This window comes from Geospiza fortis, unplaced genomic scaffold (assembly GCF_000277835.1).
Source record: "Geospiza fortis unplaced genomic scaffold, GeoFor_1.0 scaffold47, whole genome shotgun sequence".
NCBI lineage: Eukaryota > Metazoa > Chordata > Aves > Passeriformes > Thraupidae > Geospiza > Geospiza fortis.
This window is the reverse complement of record NW_005054569.1, coordinates 299979-316020: the sequence shown is the minus strand read 5'-3', so window position 1 is coordinate 316020 and position 16042 is coordinate 299979.

Sequence of the window (16042 nt, the reverse complement as noted above, 5' to 3'; positions counted from 1 at the left end):
CCTGCTGTAAAATATATTTGGAGGGAATGAGTTTATAAAGCTATCTTTGAGATAATTGGCAAGGATACTCCACTCTCCCATGAAGGTTATGAGTGGGTTACAAGAGGGTCTTCACTTTAAACTCAGAGCAATGAGAAATTAATAGATCTTGCAGTGTCAGTCCCAAGGCAGAGGATCATGATAAACTGGAAACAGGCAGAGAGACTCTTTTAAAGTTATGAAGCGAGAGAAGAGAAACGTATCAAACTCCTGGGATTACACGAATTCAGGCTGATACATCTGCCAAGCACAAGCGTGGTGATTGCCAATAAAAGGTCAGTGCAATTGGAGAGGACAAATATTGCCTTATCCTCTGAGAAGGAGAAGCACGACATCTCCAGAGACCCTGCCTGTTGCTTCCCTGGGACAGGGAGCTCTGCCTGAAGCTGCACCACAATCAGCACACACAAGAGCTGCCTTTTAAAGTGAAAGCTGCCATGATACAGAGAATGATTTCCTTCTTTCCAACCCTGATTATTTCCATACCAAAAACCTTTGTGGAGCCCCTCTTTTCCTGCTCTGAACACAAGAAAAAATGACCATAACCTAGAGAGCTGGAGAAAAGGGTTTGGACAAGAGGAAGAATTGGAAAAGGCTGTTCTGGAAGGTCATTATGTGGGTATTGGCTGTTGTATAGATGGAGCTGCTGGAGTGGAGAAAGAACTGGCTGTGATATTGATGGGAATGAGTGGTTAAATGAGAGCAGTTTGGGTTGCAAAATATAGACTGCCACTGAGAACAGCACTGGAATCAGTTTAATTAATTTATATGATCAATAACCTGGAAGGGTGAAGGCACAGACCAGCAATGCAATTTGTTCTTGGTACAAAACAATCACAAAGGAGCCATCAAAAGGTGGGATGAGGCTCTCAGCTTGGACTGGGACAAGGTGCACACAAAGAGCACATGAAATGCTGGTAGGGACAGCAACAAGAGTCAGGATCTATCTCAGTGATCTCACACAATAAAACAGAGAGAAATAATGAGCAAAGCTCAGTCCTCAAGCACAGCACTTGGATGCAGGGTGCATGAAAGGCACATTGCAAGGGTGTGCCATGTCAGAAAAAGGGGGAAAGATGGGCTGGTGTCGGCAGGGAAATGGGCAAATCCTGCAGCTATGCAGACTTGGATTTTTTCATATAGGGAAGAGTACAAATGACACATCAAAGGTAAAAAGAACTCACATTTAGACATGTTTGCCTGGAGCAGAGGCTGAGCAGTCAGGATTAGTGCCCCAGGATCTGGCACAGCAGCTGGGAGACTGACCTGTGAGCCCAGGGATTCCCAAAAGAAGTGATGGAGGAGAAGGAGGGAGAACTGGGCTTCATGCTCCTCCTCTGTGCCCAAGAACATCCAATTTCAGCCTTCAGGTGAGCAGGACACAGTAAGAGGCAAAAGCACCAGCATCAGGACTGTCTCTGGCTACACCACAGGAGCTGCAGGAGAGCCCTGCAGAGAAGGGGTGTTGCTGGTTAGGCGAATTCCTCAAAAGAATTTTGGATACAACAAGTTTTCTCATTTTTTTTCTATTTCTCCTTAACCCCTGGAGGGGAAAGCCCACATTTCCCTGACTCTGGAAGAACCATATGCACATCTCTCCTGCCTGCAGGGCTGAAGCCAACCCCAGAGCCACCTGAGCTCTGCAGGGATGCTGCAGAAACCCTCAGATCACCCTCCCATCACCGGGGCTGGCAGAGGGGAACACCCCAGCCATGGGCAGGGGACACTCGTGAGGGTCCTGATTCTGGAGGAAAGGAAAGGGAGAGAGCCTACAGGAGTGTAAGCACATAAATGCCAGTCCTTGGGGAGAGAGGCTGAGAATTCCCCTGTGTTTGCTGATCTGCAAACCTTGTCAGAGGCTTTCGATTCTCTCGGAGCAGAGGAAGAAAGAGACAGATGCTGAGATAATTACTACCCTGGCAGAGAACTTATTCTTGTATCCAGAAGGAGAATTACAGCCTCACAGCTGTCTTCAGGATAGAGTGAAAGCGTTTTCTCCATGGTACATTGCAATGGCAATTAATTTTCTTGATAAGCTTAAACTAACCTTTATTTTAAAAAGGAAGATAACTTGTTGTGTGAAGCATCTTCTAATCTGGCATTTACCAAGGGCAATGGGATAGTAATTTGAAAAGCAATTAAAGGTACCTTTTTTTAAGCTTTCCAGTGCCTTTTTAAGGTGCTGCAGAGCCTATGGCCCCTCTTACCCAGGATGACTCAGTGCTTCTCCTTCTTCAGCACATTCCCAAATGTGCAAAGCCCAGACTTTGGAACCAAACTTTGGTGCACAGACTCTCTAAAATAAGCTACAATTTATCCTCTAGGTTTGATCAGAATGTTGGACCATTTTCTTGCATAGCAGCCATGTGAAACCAGGGAAGTTCTTCCAAAATATTAGTTGGAAAGCCTTTTTGAAGTGTTCCAGTCTTTCAACAGATGGTGAGAAAATGTTAAATTCTGAGAGCTGTCCCCCTGATCCAAGTGCTCTCTTCCAGTTTTTATAGAAGACCTTTTCCCTGGATTAACATTGCTAAAGTGCTTTGAGGAGAAAGAATGCCACATAAATGCTCAGCAGCGTTCTGTTATAGTAAATAATCCCTTTATCTGAGTGGAAACAATATCTGGACTACTTTAAATAATGCATTCTAGATTTTAAATCAACAGGACCTTTATAGTAATACACACGTAATTATTGCCCAAGAACATGAGAATATCTCATTCTGAACTAAAATGGAGGAGGCAGCAACAAACTGAGAGGTACAATTCATGGAAAAATGCTCAGCTTGGCCTTGCTGGTGCTTTGCTTATGAAGAATTTAGTCAGGATTTAGCAAACAAATGTGACTAGCTCCAAAATCAAAGCAGGCATCCCCACAAGAGCACCGAGGTGGAGAGCTTTGGGTCCAACACTATGCATGTAGCAGCACATCTACATCTAGGAGTGGGGAGGAGGAAGGGAAGGGATCAGACAAGTTACCCCAGGAGCAACTGCTAGCCCTGGAAGCATTGTTTATTTAAAAGTTTTCTTACCATTGTGTCTTTGACATGTAGCACGCAGAGCAACATAATAAAATATTTCCAGTCCCTCCTAATTGTTTTGTGGGATGACCTGTCAGAGCATAATTAGATCATTCCATGCATTGTTGTTATGGGGAAGCTTTGCGATCCTTGAATGTCAAGCTGCCACGGAGATAACCTAACCTTTGAAACAGCAGTGTGTTAAAACCAGGAGTTATTTATTATTGGCAATGCTCTTTACACAATGTTAGTGCAGAGGCACTGTAAGGGAAAGCAGACCAAAAACTAAAAGCTTAATAATGACCAAATGCAGTAATAATTACAAACGTGCAGCAAAATGGGATTGGATAATGTGGGCTCTGTACAAGTCAGCTGCATCGCAGAGAGCTTCAGAAGCCCTTGTGGTGCATCATACTGCACCCTGACCCTTCTGTTTCAATATTTGATCTTTTGTACTGCTCCAGCATGATACCTTGGTGCTTCAGATCTCCAAAAACTATACTGCTGGATTTTAGATGAATGTGGAAAGTCTGGATGAGACTGCTTACCAGAGGGAACTAGGTTACAGTATTGCTTTAGGCAGAGAGACCTATGGGAAAAGAGGTTGTTTTATATAAATAACTCCTCCAAAAGTGTAAGGTGGGCCTGGGATGAATTGATAAGAGAAAGCAAATTGCATGCAAAAAGAGATTTTAACAGCTAAAAATACCTAGGAGTCAAATCAGCCAGTGAAGGGGGCATGGTGGGGGAGGTTGATGTACACTTGAGGAAATGCACACCAAAGACAGATCCCAGCCACACCATCCCACTTCCCAGATAATCTGCCTGAGTCCCTGTGCCTACACCACACAGCTGCCTTCCTCCAACACATTCACTGATGGTAATCCAAAGTACTCCTTAACCTTCAGTTTATACATGAAATGAGACAACCCTCACAAACTCCACGGGGCAGTTTCTCAACACTCTGATCATCCTCGTGTCTCTCCTGCAGCATTTTGCAAGTTTTCTCTGTACTTTGTGAAACGTGGACACCCGAAATGAGCACAGCTGTGCACCAGTGCCAAACCCGGAGGTAATACAACCTCCCTCCTCCCACTGCCTGCTATACTTAGCCATATATCCAGGGAAGCTCACTGGTCTTTCAGCTGCAGCCACAAGTGGGAACTCATATGCATTTCGTTTTCCACAACCCCTTTCCTGGTTTTCTCTTTCCTGAGCCTCCTCCTCCACGAGCCAGACCTACATTCCTTGTTTTTAAGTGCTTGACCTTGTATTTGCATGTCTTCAAATGCATGTTTACCTGCTTGTCCTTGGCTTAGTGAGCTGCCCAGGTTGTCTGTCAGTGATCCTCTCTTTGTTTACCACATTACCGATCTTCAAATCACTTGGGAACCTTATCACAGTCCTTTCAGGATATTTTTTCTCCATACTGTAGATAAAAACATTGCAAAAAAAGCTTAGGAGCAGGAGCTGATCCTTAGGAATAAGAAATTAGAGAGACAACTTTCATTTTTGTTGTTGGCTGGTGACTCTTTAAACCATTTAATATGTGCCCTAATGACTAAATATCATTCTTGATTGATACTTAGAATTTGCAAAACCATAAATGCTTACAGACCTCAATGTATACTAGGTCAATACTATTGCTTTTATTGATCCCAAGAATAATCTAATGAGAAAACAAAATCATGTTAATGTTCTCACAGCCCTGCATTGACTGATACAAATTATCTCACCTTCCTTCAGCAGTTTATTCGCCAGAATCTGCCTTTCATTGCTTTCCCACTACAAATGTCAGCTCCAGTCCCTGTCCCTCACCTCGACTGGACACTGCACAGACGAAGGCTTTTCTCCAGGTTCTTCAAATTGTCCTTGATTTTAACATTAGTAATTTCTGTTCAGCCTGATGAATCAGGACATTTTTGAGAAAATTGAGAAATACAGCTCCTTTTAGGACTCTCCATCAGAGAGAGATGTAATTTCCACACATCCCAGCTCCTCCTGTATAATGTTACTCTGTGGTAACCAGGAGTGCCATATTGAAGATATCTGTGTGAAAATATCTCTCCTAAGTTTGGATCAGCACAGTAACACCACAACAGCCTCTGGTGGCCCTTCCTACACTGCAAAATTAAGCAGCCAGTCATGCAATGGCCTCATGAAAGTTGCCCTGGCAGATACCCAGCACCCTCTCACTGCCTGCCTGTTTCTCACAGAACAGCCTTTGACCACTGCCTAGAAGAGAATTCCCTCAACATTCCATGGTGAGGGTTATTTGACAGGAAATCAGTTCAACTTTAAAAGGATGAGTATCAGGCATAGGATTGTTATTACAATTGTCAACATGGTTTTGCTAATTGACAGAGAATTTAGGACAAAGTTTTATCTTCCCTTCTATCGCGTAATCCCAAAGAAGTTAACAAAATGAAAGAGCACAGGTTTTTATCAGAGCTTCCCAAACTTTCTCTTTATTATGAAGCTAAGCCATCATGCTGCATTTGGCTGGGCTAGCTAGCTTTCTTCAGAGTAGCTGGTATGGGACTGTGCTTTGGATTTGTCCTGGAAGCAGTGTTGATAATACAGGCATGCCTTAGTTATTGCTGAACTGTGGGAATGTACAAGAAATTGGAAGGAGATGCAGCCAGGACTGTTGACCCAAGGGATATTCCATACCCTGAGATGTCCAACTCAGCAATAAAACTAGGGCAAGGTCACCAGAAGGGTTGCCAACCAATTGGTGAGCAATTGTTTTCATTTTGTTACTTGTGTTTCTTGGTGCTTATTTCTCTCTCATTGCTATTTTCCTTTTCACTACAATTTTTGTTACTATTATCATCATCACCATTATTATTATTATTATTATTATTATATTTAAATTATTTAGCTGTTCTCATGTCAACCCCTTCCAATTCTCTCCCCACCATCCTGCCAGAGGGCTGAGCAAGCAGCTGTGTGGTGCTCAGTTATTTTTAATAGGTATGGTCATTACCAGCCAGTTCAAAGGCTGCGGTGAGTCCCTAACACTTGCAGCTTCTACTTCAAGAAATGTGAAGTAATTTCTTGGCCAAGCACAAGAAATCTGGTTTAATGCAAGACTCAGTGGAAGGACCCATCCTCTCCCTGGGATTTCCAGAGCAGACCAAACTGCCAAGAGGGGTCTCATCTAAAGCTCAGGCATTTCTCACTCTTACCCACCTATTGAAAAGGGCTTCCAGACAGGTCACAGCAAATCATGCTGTGTTCTCACATCCCTCATATGTTGCATTCCTTCTAAACTTCAGTCTGCACAGGGTCAGCAGTTTTGTTTGCCTCTTATGACACTCGAGCATCCGTGACCCGCGAGATGATCAGCAGCTGGAGTTCCTCTTGCCCTTTGCACATGCAGCACCAAGGCTACAACTTTGTGCCATGTTTTTCATCCAGGAGGTTATTGATATTTATAGCAGTGATATAGCAGATCATTTGGACATGGAAAAGAGACAGGAAATCAATTAGCATCAATACATGTCTCCAGACTGTTAACTTGCTCATACAGATACAAACGACCTTCCCTCTCCACACCCTGTGGTGCTCAGGAGGGGACAGACCCTGAATGTTCTCCAAAGGGGTTCAGAAATCAGAGGAAATACAGATGGGAACTTCTGGAAGAAAACAGCAATTTCTTTGCACACACTGAGGAGTGTGACGGCCTCACTAAGCGCTGAACAGAATTAACAAAGCGCCAGCAGAATAACAACAGCACAAAACCACTAAAACAGAGCCATAAAAGCAGCATTATGGATTCACGTGGCAAGCACAGCTTTTCTCCCTCCCTTCTGCTTGGTCAGGGTTGCACACAGCAGGCAAGACACAGCACCACATCTGGTTCTTCCAACCCCACTGCAACCAAACTCACTGCAGCCACTGTCCTGTGCTGAACCTCAGGCCCAGGAAAGGCAAAATTTCCTATTGCCTGGAACCCAGAATCATGAGCTAAAACTCTTGTATGACAAAGGGGAGGGATAAGAAGGTGGTAGGATCTCTGCTACACAGGCACTGGGAGATGCTAAAGATCCCTGGATGCCTCTTGAAATCACATTGCACGCTGTAGTTGTGACACATGTGGTCACATTTGCAGCCATGGCACGGCACTGCTTTACCCCCAGACACTCCAAGAGGCTTTTTGATAGAAAATATTCCAATCTGTGGGAGTAGGGGGGCGAGATATACTGCTTGAAGATAAATCTAGTCTTTCTAGAAGCTGTAAATCCCTGCAGCTAAGCTTGGGGAGCTGCAAAAATCAAACCACCTAGGAGCTGAGTGATATAATATCATACCAGTTCCTTCTGAGTATCACTTGAGAGCGAGAACATTCTCACTGGAGCTAGGCATAGATGGAGGACCCTGCTCCATATGGGAGGAAGAAGAGCAGCAGAGTAAGCAAACAACACCCCCATGCTGAGACACCCATGGATGTCACTGGGCAGTGTCAGCACCCCGAGCTGGAAGGAGCATGGACAGTCTGAGCAGAGTATGGGCAAGGGCTCTCCCCTCTATAGGGGCACCCAGCAGCTGGGCCAATATGGGTCTCACCTTCCAGCCATGGGTTTTCACCTTAGAAAGTCACTCCCTGCTTCTCCAAGGTTCTTTCTTCTGTGAGCAAAACTCCTCCTCTTAGGTGAGGCACCTCCCAGCCCCCGTGGGAAAGCCCATGCTTACACATCCTCACGAAATCCCTCCTCACTTGGGAGCCAAGACAGAGCTCAGCAGGAGCCTTGGCAAGACACAGGAGTGTGCTCTGTGCTGCTGGGCTTCCCCCGAGGAGAGATGACTCCATCCCCCAGGGGCTGAGTCACACTGAGACATCTCATGTCTGCTGATTCCTGCCTTGGCTCCTGCTCTCCACATCCTTGTGAGATCCCAGGCTCAGCCCCTGCTCCTGCATGTAGGCAGTGGCATGGAGCCACAGTGTTTGGTCTGAAGCAAAAAGAGGGCTGAGTCCTGGCAGGAGTACAGCTGGTGGGTGTGCAGGGGCACCGTGCTGCTCTGCACACACCAGGCAGCTCAGGCAGGGATGGGATGTTCCTTTTCCCCAAGCTTTTTAGGGCCACATTGCTCCTGGCATCACCACCAAGTGCTGAGGCTTGCACCGACCCCATTCTCACTCCCCTCCCTGCAGGCTCTGCATCCCACATTTCAGACAGGCTGTTCCCAAATGTGCTGCAGCCACCTGCCCTCAAACCAGCAGGCTTTGATAAAATTAATAAAAAAAAAAAATCTAAATTTTTAAAAATTAAGGGAAGAGCTTCTTGCAAGCATCTGAAGGATACTGTGTTGCCCAGGACCAAAATCCTTATCCTGGATTCCTTCCTACACCAAACCCCTTCAGGGCTCTACAACCCCCTTGAAACTGAGCATCTCATCACCCCAAGCATGTGGTGATTCACCAGCCTGAGCAATTCTGCATATGTCTGCTGCTCCTGTCAATCTGTCTCCTTGTGTACTGACAGAGAGAGGGGGAGAGAGCAGAGATCTCTGACAGTGGGCAGATTAATAATACATTTAATTTCTCCATGCATCATGAGGAAGAGGAAGAGCCATAATTCAAGAGCCTCCCTGAGAGCTTTGAGAATTCCTCACAATAGGAGACAAGAGCAGGAAAGGTGCTTTTGTGCTTCAGCTCCTTAAAGCTAGTGGCAATCTGTATTTTAATGTAACATTTAAAAGGCACAGAAAGAATTGTGTGTACTATAAATATAAAGTGAAAATATTAAACCAGTTGAATACAACCAGGACATCATTTTTCACAAGCTCTCAGGATCAGGAGATAGCAGCAAAATGTGGGTCTCTGTGACATTGATGGCTCCTCAATATCTCTAAGGATGAGTGTTTTGAGCATCCATAAGGAGTCCAAATCAGAGCACTACTCCATGGGGAAACACCATGGCAGTGGGAGCAAGGCTGCTCTGTGGCACCAGAGGTCTGGTTGCTCTGCACTGTCCTTTACATGAAGATGCATCCACTTGGAAAATGAAACATGAGCTTTGTTTAAGGAGAAGTGATAGTCCTAAACAGCCAAGGTGGGAACCTGGCAGTGCCAGCAATGATTGGCATTATTTCCAAGCTTGCAGGAGCATGGCAGCTCCTGCCTGCCTGTGCAGTGCCCTCTCCTGCCTTTCCCACCAGCCAGGTGCTCCCTGAGGCCTCCCAGCTCTCCCTTCCAAGATGGGTTTCTGCCCCATCTCCTCTTTACCTTCCTAAAGTTTCCATAGTGCCTGGATGAAAAACATGAGGCAGCAAGAGTGCACAACGCATTTCTTGTCTGCTTAAACACTGGCATTTCCATTTTGGAGAAGGAAATTGTCCTTTAAAAACCCAAAGCTATTTCTTACAGTGCTTTTATACGTATACCTTGCTTATACATTCACCTACTTTCAAACAAAGGGAAAAAGAAGATGACATTTTCTGATACTGGCGTTACTTTACATATCTGACAGGTAGGTACAAAACAGGGAGATAATGAAGGCATGTTGGTGTGTATTCATCAGAAACACACATGGAAAGGCACAGGCTGAGACAGGTAATTTATATGTCTCTTTCTTCACAGTTGCCTTTTTTTTTAACCATCAGGAAGAGAAAAAAGTAGAGAAATCAGAATAAAAATTAGCATTAGATGTCTGCATTTCAGAGAACAGATCTGAGCAGGTCTCCCCAAGGGTGCCAGCCCTGCAAGGTCCTGGTTTCCTTAGGGCTGTGCAAACCTGAGCAAAACCAGCAAACTAGAACAAAACCCCAAAATAAAATATGCAGACAGGGATAAGTTGGGAAAAGCTGAGCTCCTGGCTTGGCTCAGAGGCCCTCAAGCTAACTTGACTGAGAAATTCTCTTTCAAACCCACAGTTTGGCTGAGAGGTTGAGCAGAGCAGTATGATGAGCACCCTTGTCTTTCCTAAAGGCCAGCTACTCCCCTGAGACCACAGACATTGCCCATATGAGTACTAAAATCACTTTTATTTTTAAAAATCCTTTTTTTTTCATAAAAAGACAGCCCAGGATAATGCTGTTCCCAATAAACAACAAAGCCATGCCAGGTGCCTCCCAAAGCCAAGCCTGCAGCAGGTGTCCTTGCGAGCCAGTCTGAGTCCTTATGGTGTCACACAGAAACCAGATGCCATAATGATCATGAAAAACAATGTAAAAGAAACTGAATTTAGGTAAGAGCATAACCCCCAGTTTCCAACCTGCCTGCATTATCCAGAACTCATGATCCTGACAGAATTATGCAGCTCCATGTATGCTTACGTTAGACACTGTTAGGTCATCGTTTGAGTCAGTAGAGCTGCTGTTCCATCAGCATTTCAATTATAAAACTCCTTTGCAGAGATTTGTAACACAGCTCATGCTTTAAGCCAAGAAGCAATTTTTTTCCCCTTAAAATTTCATTAAAGTTTGCTGATATAGCAAAAAGCACAGTAACTTTCTTGTAGTTTCAGATACTACTTCTATACTCTCTCACTATAAAGAAATTTTGCTTCAGGCAATTAGTTCTTTGCTGGGACTGGTCCTTGCTGACCTCTAACATTCCACAGCCAACATAGCCCAGACACCACTGCAGTCAGTCTGTGCAGCAGCAGCAGCAGCAATTCTTGCACTGTAGCCATGGCTATAGCCTATACAGCAGAGCTGCATGCTTTATTCTCAATATTGACCAGGTCTCATGCTGGATACAGCCAGCTCCCAGTAAAACATCACATTGAGCCTCAATTCTGCAAATGCCAGCATGTGTGTTTATAGAGCTGAGCCACGCTGAGGAGCTGCGTGGGTCTGACCTGCTAGCCCAGAGCACATTGGAACATTGCATTCCCTGTTTTCCAGCAAAGGAATGGCTGCAGACTATGAGCAAAACACATTGCCACACACCTTCAGTCCATTATTCCAACCAAGCAGCACTCTGATTTACTACCCACACTGTGTTCAAAACAATGGAAAGAAAACACCATTTGTGAGAAAGACCATTCTAGCAAGTTGTGGAAGCAATGACTGAAGCCATGTCAGGGAATCACCTCCCAGGCTGTCCCCATGATCCCTTCTTCCCAAAGCCTCCTCCATCACAGGCCAGGCTTCTGGGGGGGCACCTCCACCCTGGTCCAGCAAACAGGCAGCAGCAGGAACTGGGTTAGAGCCTAATTTCATCCAACATGTGGGTGTAACCCTTTACAGAAGCCACCAAACTCAGGGAGATGCCACAAGCATTATTTCCAAACTCTACTGCTTTGCACTAAAGGGCTGCTGTTCCTTAAGGAAATACCTGTGCCTCTTCCAAACTGAATTTGTCAGGTGCATTTGTAATATTGTCCCAATTTTTATATTTTCCTTCACGTCTGTGTCTTCTCTCCCTCCAAGTTCTTTTCTGGGCTTCAGTAAGCCAAGCAGCAGGATTGCAGAACCAATCATATTTATCTGAAAAGAAATTGAATCATAACGTTATAGGATTTCTGTCTGTAAGCATCCAGTTCTCAATTTCAGCATATTTTGTCTTGCTTTGCCTTAATGGTCAATAGAGAGGTTCCCTAAGACCTTGACAGGATAAAAGAAAACTTGTTAACATAATAAGGACATCTCAGGGATTTAATTTCAAAGCCTCCAAGGGCTTTCTGCTCCTTCCAAGCTGCCTCAGAGCCTTAGCCCTGAGTGCTGATGGCAAAGATCAAATCTCATTCTCCCAACAGGGTCCTGGAGGACTTTGTTCCAGGGCCACATGTGCCTTAGAAATTCTCATTATTAGGTGAAAAGATGACTGCATATGCACAAAAATACACCTGCTCCTGTTACTAGAAAAACTCTGTGAAGCATGGCATACAAGGAGGTTGCAGATGGGTAGGAGCCAGTCTGTTTTCCCAAGTAAACGTGATAGGACAAGAGGAAATGGCCTCAGGTTATACCAAGGGAGGTATAGATTGGTTGTTAGGAAAAGTTCTTCACTGAAAGGGCAGTCAGGCATTGGAGCAAGCTGTCCATTGTCCCTGGAAGTGTTCAAAAACCCTGCAGAAGTGCTGCTTAGGGACATGGTTTAGTGGTGGACCTGACGGCGTTAGGTTAATGATTGGACTTGATGATCTTAGAGGTCTTTTCCAACATGAATGATTCTATGGTTCTAAGATGCTGATTCCAGGATAGGGAATTTAAGCTTACCTTTTGCTAGCTGTTTCACACAGACTCCTAGAAAAGAGCCATACACCTCCAGAGAGCGGCCTGAAAAATCTCATCACCCCCAGCCCTCCCTCCTGATGTCCACGTGAGCTCTTAAGCAACACGAGCGCAGGCAAAGGATGCCGAACACCAAGACCATAAAATTCCCTTTTTGTTTAATGAGAAGCCTAAAGCAGAGAGCCAGCAGCTCCATCAGGGCTTGCCACAGCACAGTTCAGTGTCCTGGAAGGCTGACATGGGACACAGCCAGCTCAGCAGTGTCACTCAGAGTCCAACCAGCTCCACAGCCTGTGCGGAGCAATCCAGCCCAGCTTTAGAAAAGACAAAACCATGCCATTAAATCACAACCTGAGTGTACTTAAAAAAGTACAGTAGCTAGTTTTTTGGTTAATTAAACTATTAAATTATGGTGGAAAATAAACATTTGGAAGTTTCGAGCAAGACAAAGCCATGAATACTAAGAACTCCCCAACTTAGCGTGATTGATTGCACAAACAAACCGTACGTATTGGAGAAGTGTTACAGAAAAACATCGCTTTCATCAAATTTTAAGTGAACAGTTGTAGCGTGGGGGGGGGGGAAATTAATTAATTACACCCTGAAACATATTACTGATTGAATCCATGACCCCAGCACTTGTAAGGTCATCAAATGATAGATTAGTGCTGCACGGAGTACCACAAATGGCATTTGCGCTGGGAAGCTCATTATATGAGATGTCAGGTCATGTAAATCATAGGAAACAAATACAAACATCCATCAGAAAAATGCAGATAGTCATTACAGGCAGCAGAGAGGAGCTGAATTATTATGCAAAATTTATTTTGACTATTAAAATACAAAGAGGTGACACAAAATTGTCCTTTAAGCAAACATAAACTACAAGTACTCTGACAGGAGGGTTTGTTTATAAATGTTTCATCTCTTCAGTATTCCATGTCTATAAACATTACTTGAAAAACAAAGAAATGGGGGAAAACCAGAAAAAAATATAAAATCAGCGATCCAGTGTTTGGGTCTTCAGAGCTTTTTTTAATTCAAGAGAGAGCTATTCTTTCCACATCTGAATAATCAATGCAAGATAGGGAGAAATAGACTGTAATTATTGCATGTGAGTCATTTGTTACAGATCCTGTCTGCTCCAAGAGAGCAGAAGCAAACACTGCTTCTTGACAAGCAATTTTTATTTTTTTTAGGGAGATGCACTAAACAATTTGGCAGAAATATGTGGGTGCTCAAGAAGAGAAAACTGAGCAGTAGGAGATACTAAACCAGAGGGGCTATTAGCACTCTCCAAATGGCCCAACAGGAACCCAGCCACCTGTTCCCAACACCATCCATGACTCCAGGAGATGGACTGGCTTCTGCTGGAGTTCATTTCCTTGCTCATTAAAACAAACCCTTGGATGTTCTCCCTATTTCTTGCTAATTTGCTTGGTGAAGCCCAATTCATACCTGTTAACAGGACAGATGATTTTTGGTTTGGATTAGTAAGCTCTTTCTTAAGTCCAGACACAGCAGCTAAGCACTCAAGCCATAACTAATATTGATAATTTTGAAGTACTGTAAATTACACCCAAGGTATAGTTTTCTCATTTTGAATGCACATAAAAATATCTTTTTCATTTTGAAAAGTGACACAGTATTTAAAGGACACTATTTTACAACAATATCATGAAGACCAGAGTGTCAGAGGGGACTTTGGGAGCTTTCAATCTGAATTTCTTGGTTGATTCTATAAAAGATAAAATTAGGACTGGTGGGTTTTGTTGGGTCCTGTTTTCAGTGCTGAAAGCCCTCAAAGGTACATCTAAGTCCCCCAGACTGGTTTGGAAAATTGCAGCACATCCTCCAGAGTGAAGCAGGCTCCTTCCATCAGCCTCAGGATTATGTCTAATGAGTCACATCTCCTCTTAGTCTTGTTCCATTTCTCACTATTGTAAATCACTCTAATCTCATTTTATGAGCACTGCATAAGAAGGCAGGCACTGAAAATTACAAATAATAGGTCAAACTGTGATTTGTGATTAGGGAATGCAATATCCCTTCCATTACCTGGAAGTTGTTTGTATGATGGAAAGGAAGAACTGGACTTCACAATGAAACAGAATAAAGCAGATATACTGGATCTTTTACCATCTTAAAAAATGTTTAGAGTGTTACTAATGTAAGGCTGATTGATACCATCTGCACAGTTCCTGTACTGCTGCTCTGTGGTGGGATGAATTAGTATGCTCTGAACTTTCCTTGGGTAACAAGCCATGAGTGCCCAAGCACTGCCAATCTCAGTACATTCAGTGCTGCCAGTATAAATTGCTCAGTCCCTTTGCCACCAGACAAATGGAGTGCAATTCCAGTAAAATAAATACAATTCCAGCACTGAAAGAAATTGCATCTGCTGGTGATGCCTTTTCTACTGATGTACAAAGGAGGTCGTGACAAGGAGCTAAACACAGTTGTTAAAGATGCAGTGAGCAGTTCTTCAATTCACCCAGAGACAGAAAAGAAAAATAATACTGTGGGATCCAGTTCCTCCTGGCCTCATTTTTGGAAATCATTGACTACAGCTTTTGCAGGGAGTCTCACTAGCACCTGGGAAAGCCCTTGGCCTGGTGGGCAGTGAGCCCAGCACCTGCAGGTATGGTCCTGCAGAAGTGCTGAGAAAATCAGAATGATACAACAGAAATGGGAAGGTTGGAGGTGGGGGATATTTAAAATCAGTGCCATCAGCTGTTGTGCCATTTTGTATCAGGAAAAGGCTGCTGTCCTTGTTAGAGATGGTGACCTTGAAAAACCATGAACCCTGGTAATTGTGGCTGACTGGGGCAAAACATTTCCAACCTCTAAAGAAGGGTAGGCTCCTGGAGGTCTTGTTACATGCTGGATATGTTAATTGCCAGACCTGCAGCTGAATCCCCCTATGCAGGACCACGGCAGAGAGTGCTTGTGCCTCAGGGTAGTGTTTAGGATTAAGTCACCATAGAGGCTCTGGCAGGAGAGCAGATAGTGTGATCTTCCCTCTGGGAAGCACGGCAAAGCCTTTCCTGGGGAGCCAGCACAGCCCCAGGACCCCCCCAGCACTGGCACAGACATCCCTGCACTCCTGCCACGCTCAGCTTGGGGCTCTGGAGTGTCCTCGTGCTACGTCATGGTGTGGCTTAATATATAATCCTAAAAGAGCTCACCTGGTGACATCTTTATCTTGCAAGCAGCAGCAGCAGCAGCCGGTGTGTGCTATTTTCAGCCTTGCAGGCTTGTTTTGAGCATCTCTCCTGCTGTTTCTTGAGTTGAAGCCCCAGACGAGTTCATCCCAAAGGGAAAACAGCGCTGCCCCAGGTGAGCATGCAGGAATGTGCTCAGAGCAGGGAAGGAGCCCACTGGTCTGTCCTGACTCACTCCCAAACACCAGCTGGAGACAGGACCCACAGGAGCTTCCCCTGGTCCCTGTCTTTGGCCAGGCAGGGGTTGTCCTGGTTTATGGTGGAAATAATGCCAGGCTTGGAACTGGAGGCACCGTGCCCCACACCCTCTCCTCTTGCCTCAGACAGGCACTGGTGATAAACTATTGCTGTATCATTTTAAATAGGGGAGGTTTATTAGAATCCCCTGTAAATCAGGCCTGAAATTACCGCTGTGGATTTGCAATAAGCCTGAGTCTTGCTGAACAGCTCATACAGCTTCTGCTTGAAATTCCTATTTTAAAACCACTTTTGCAGCTCCCCCATGAAGGCAGCTCGATTTGTAGCTGTACACAGGACACAGCAGGGCCTGCCAAGCTGGGAGAGGCTCCTTTCCTT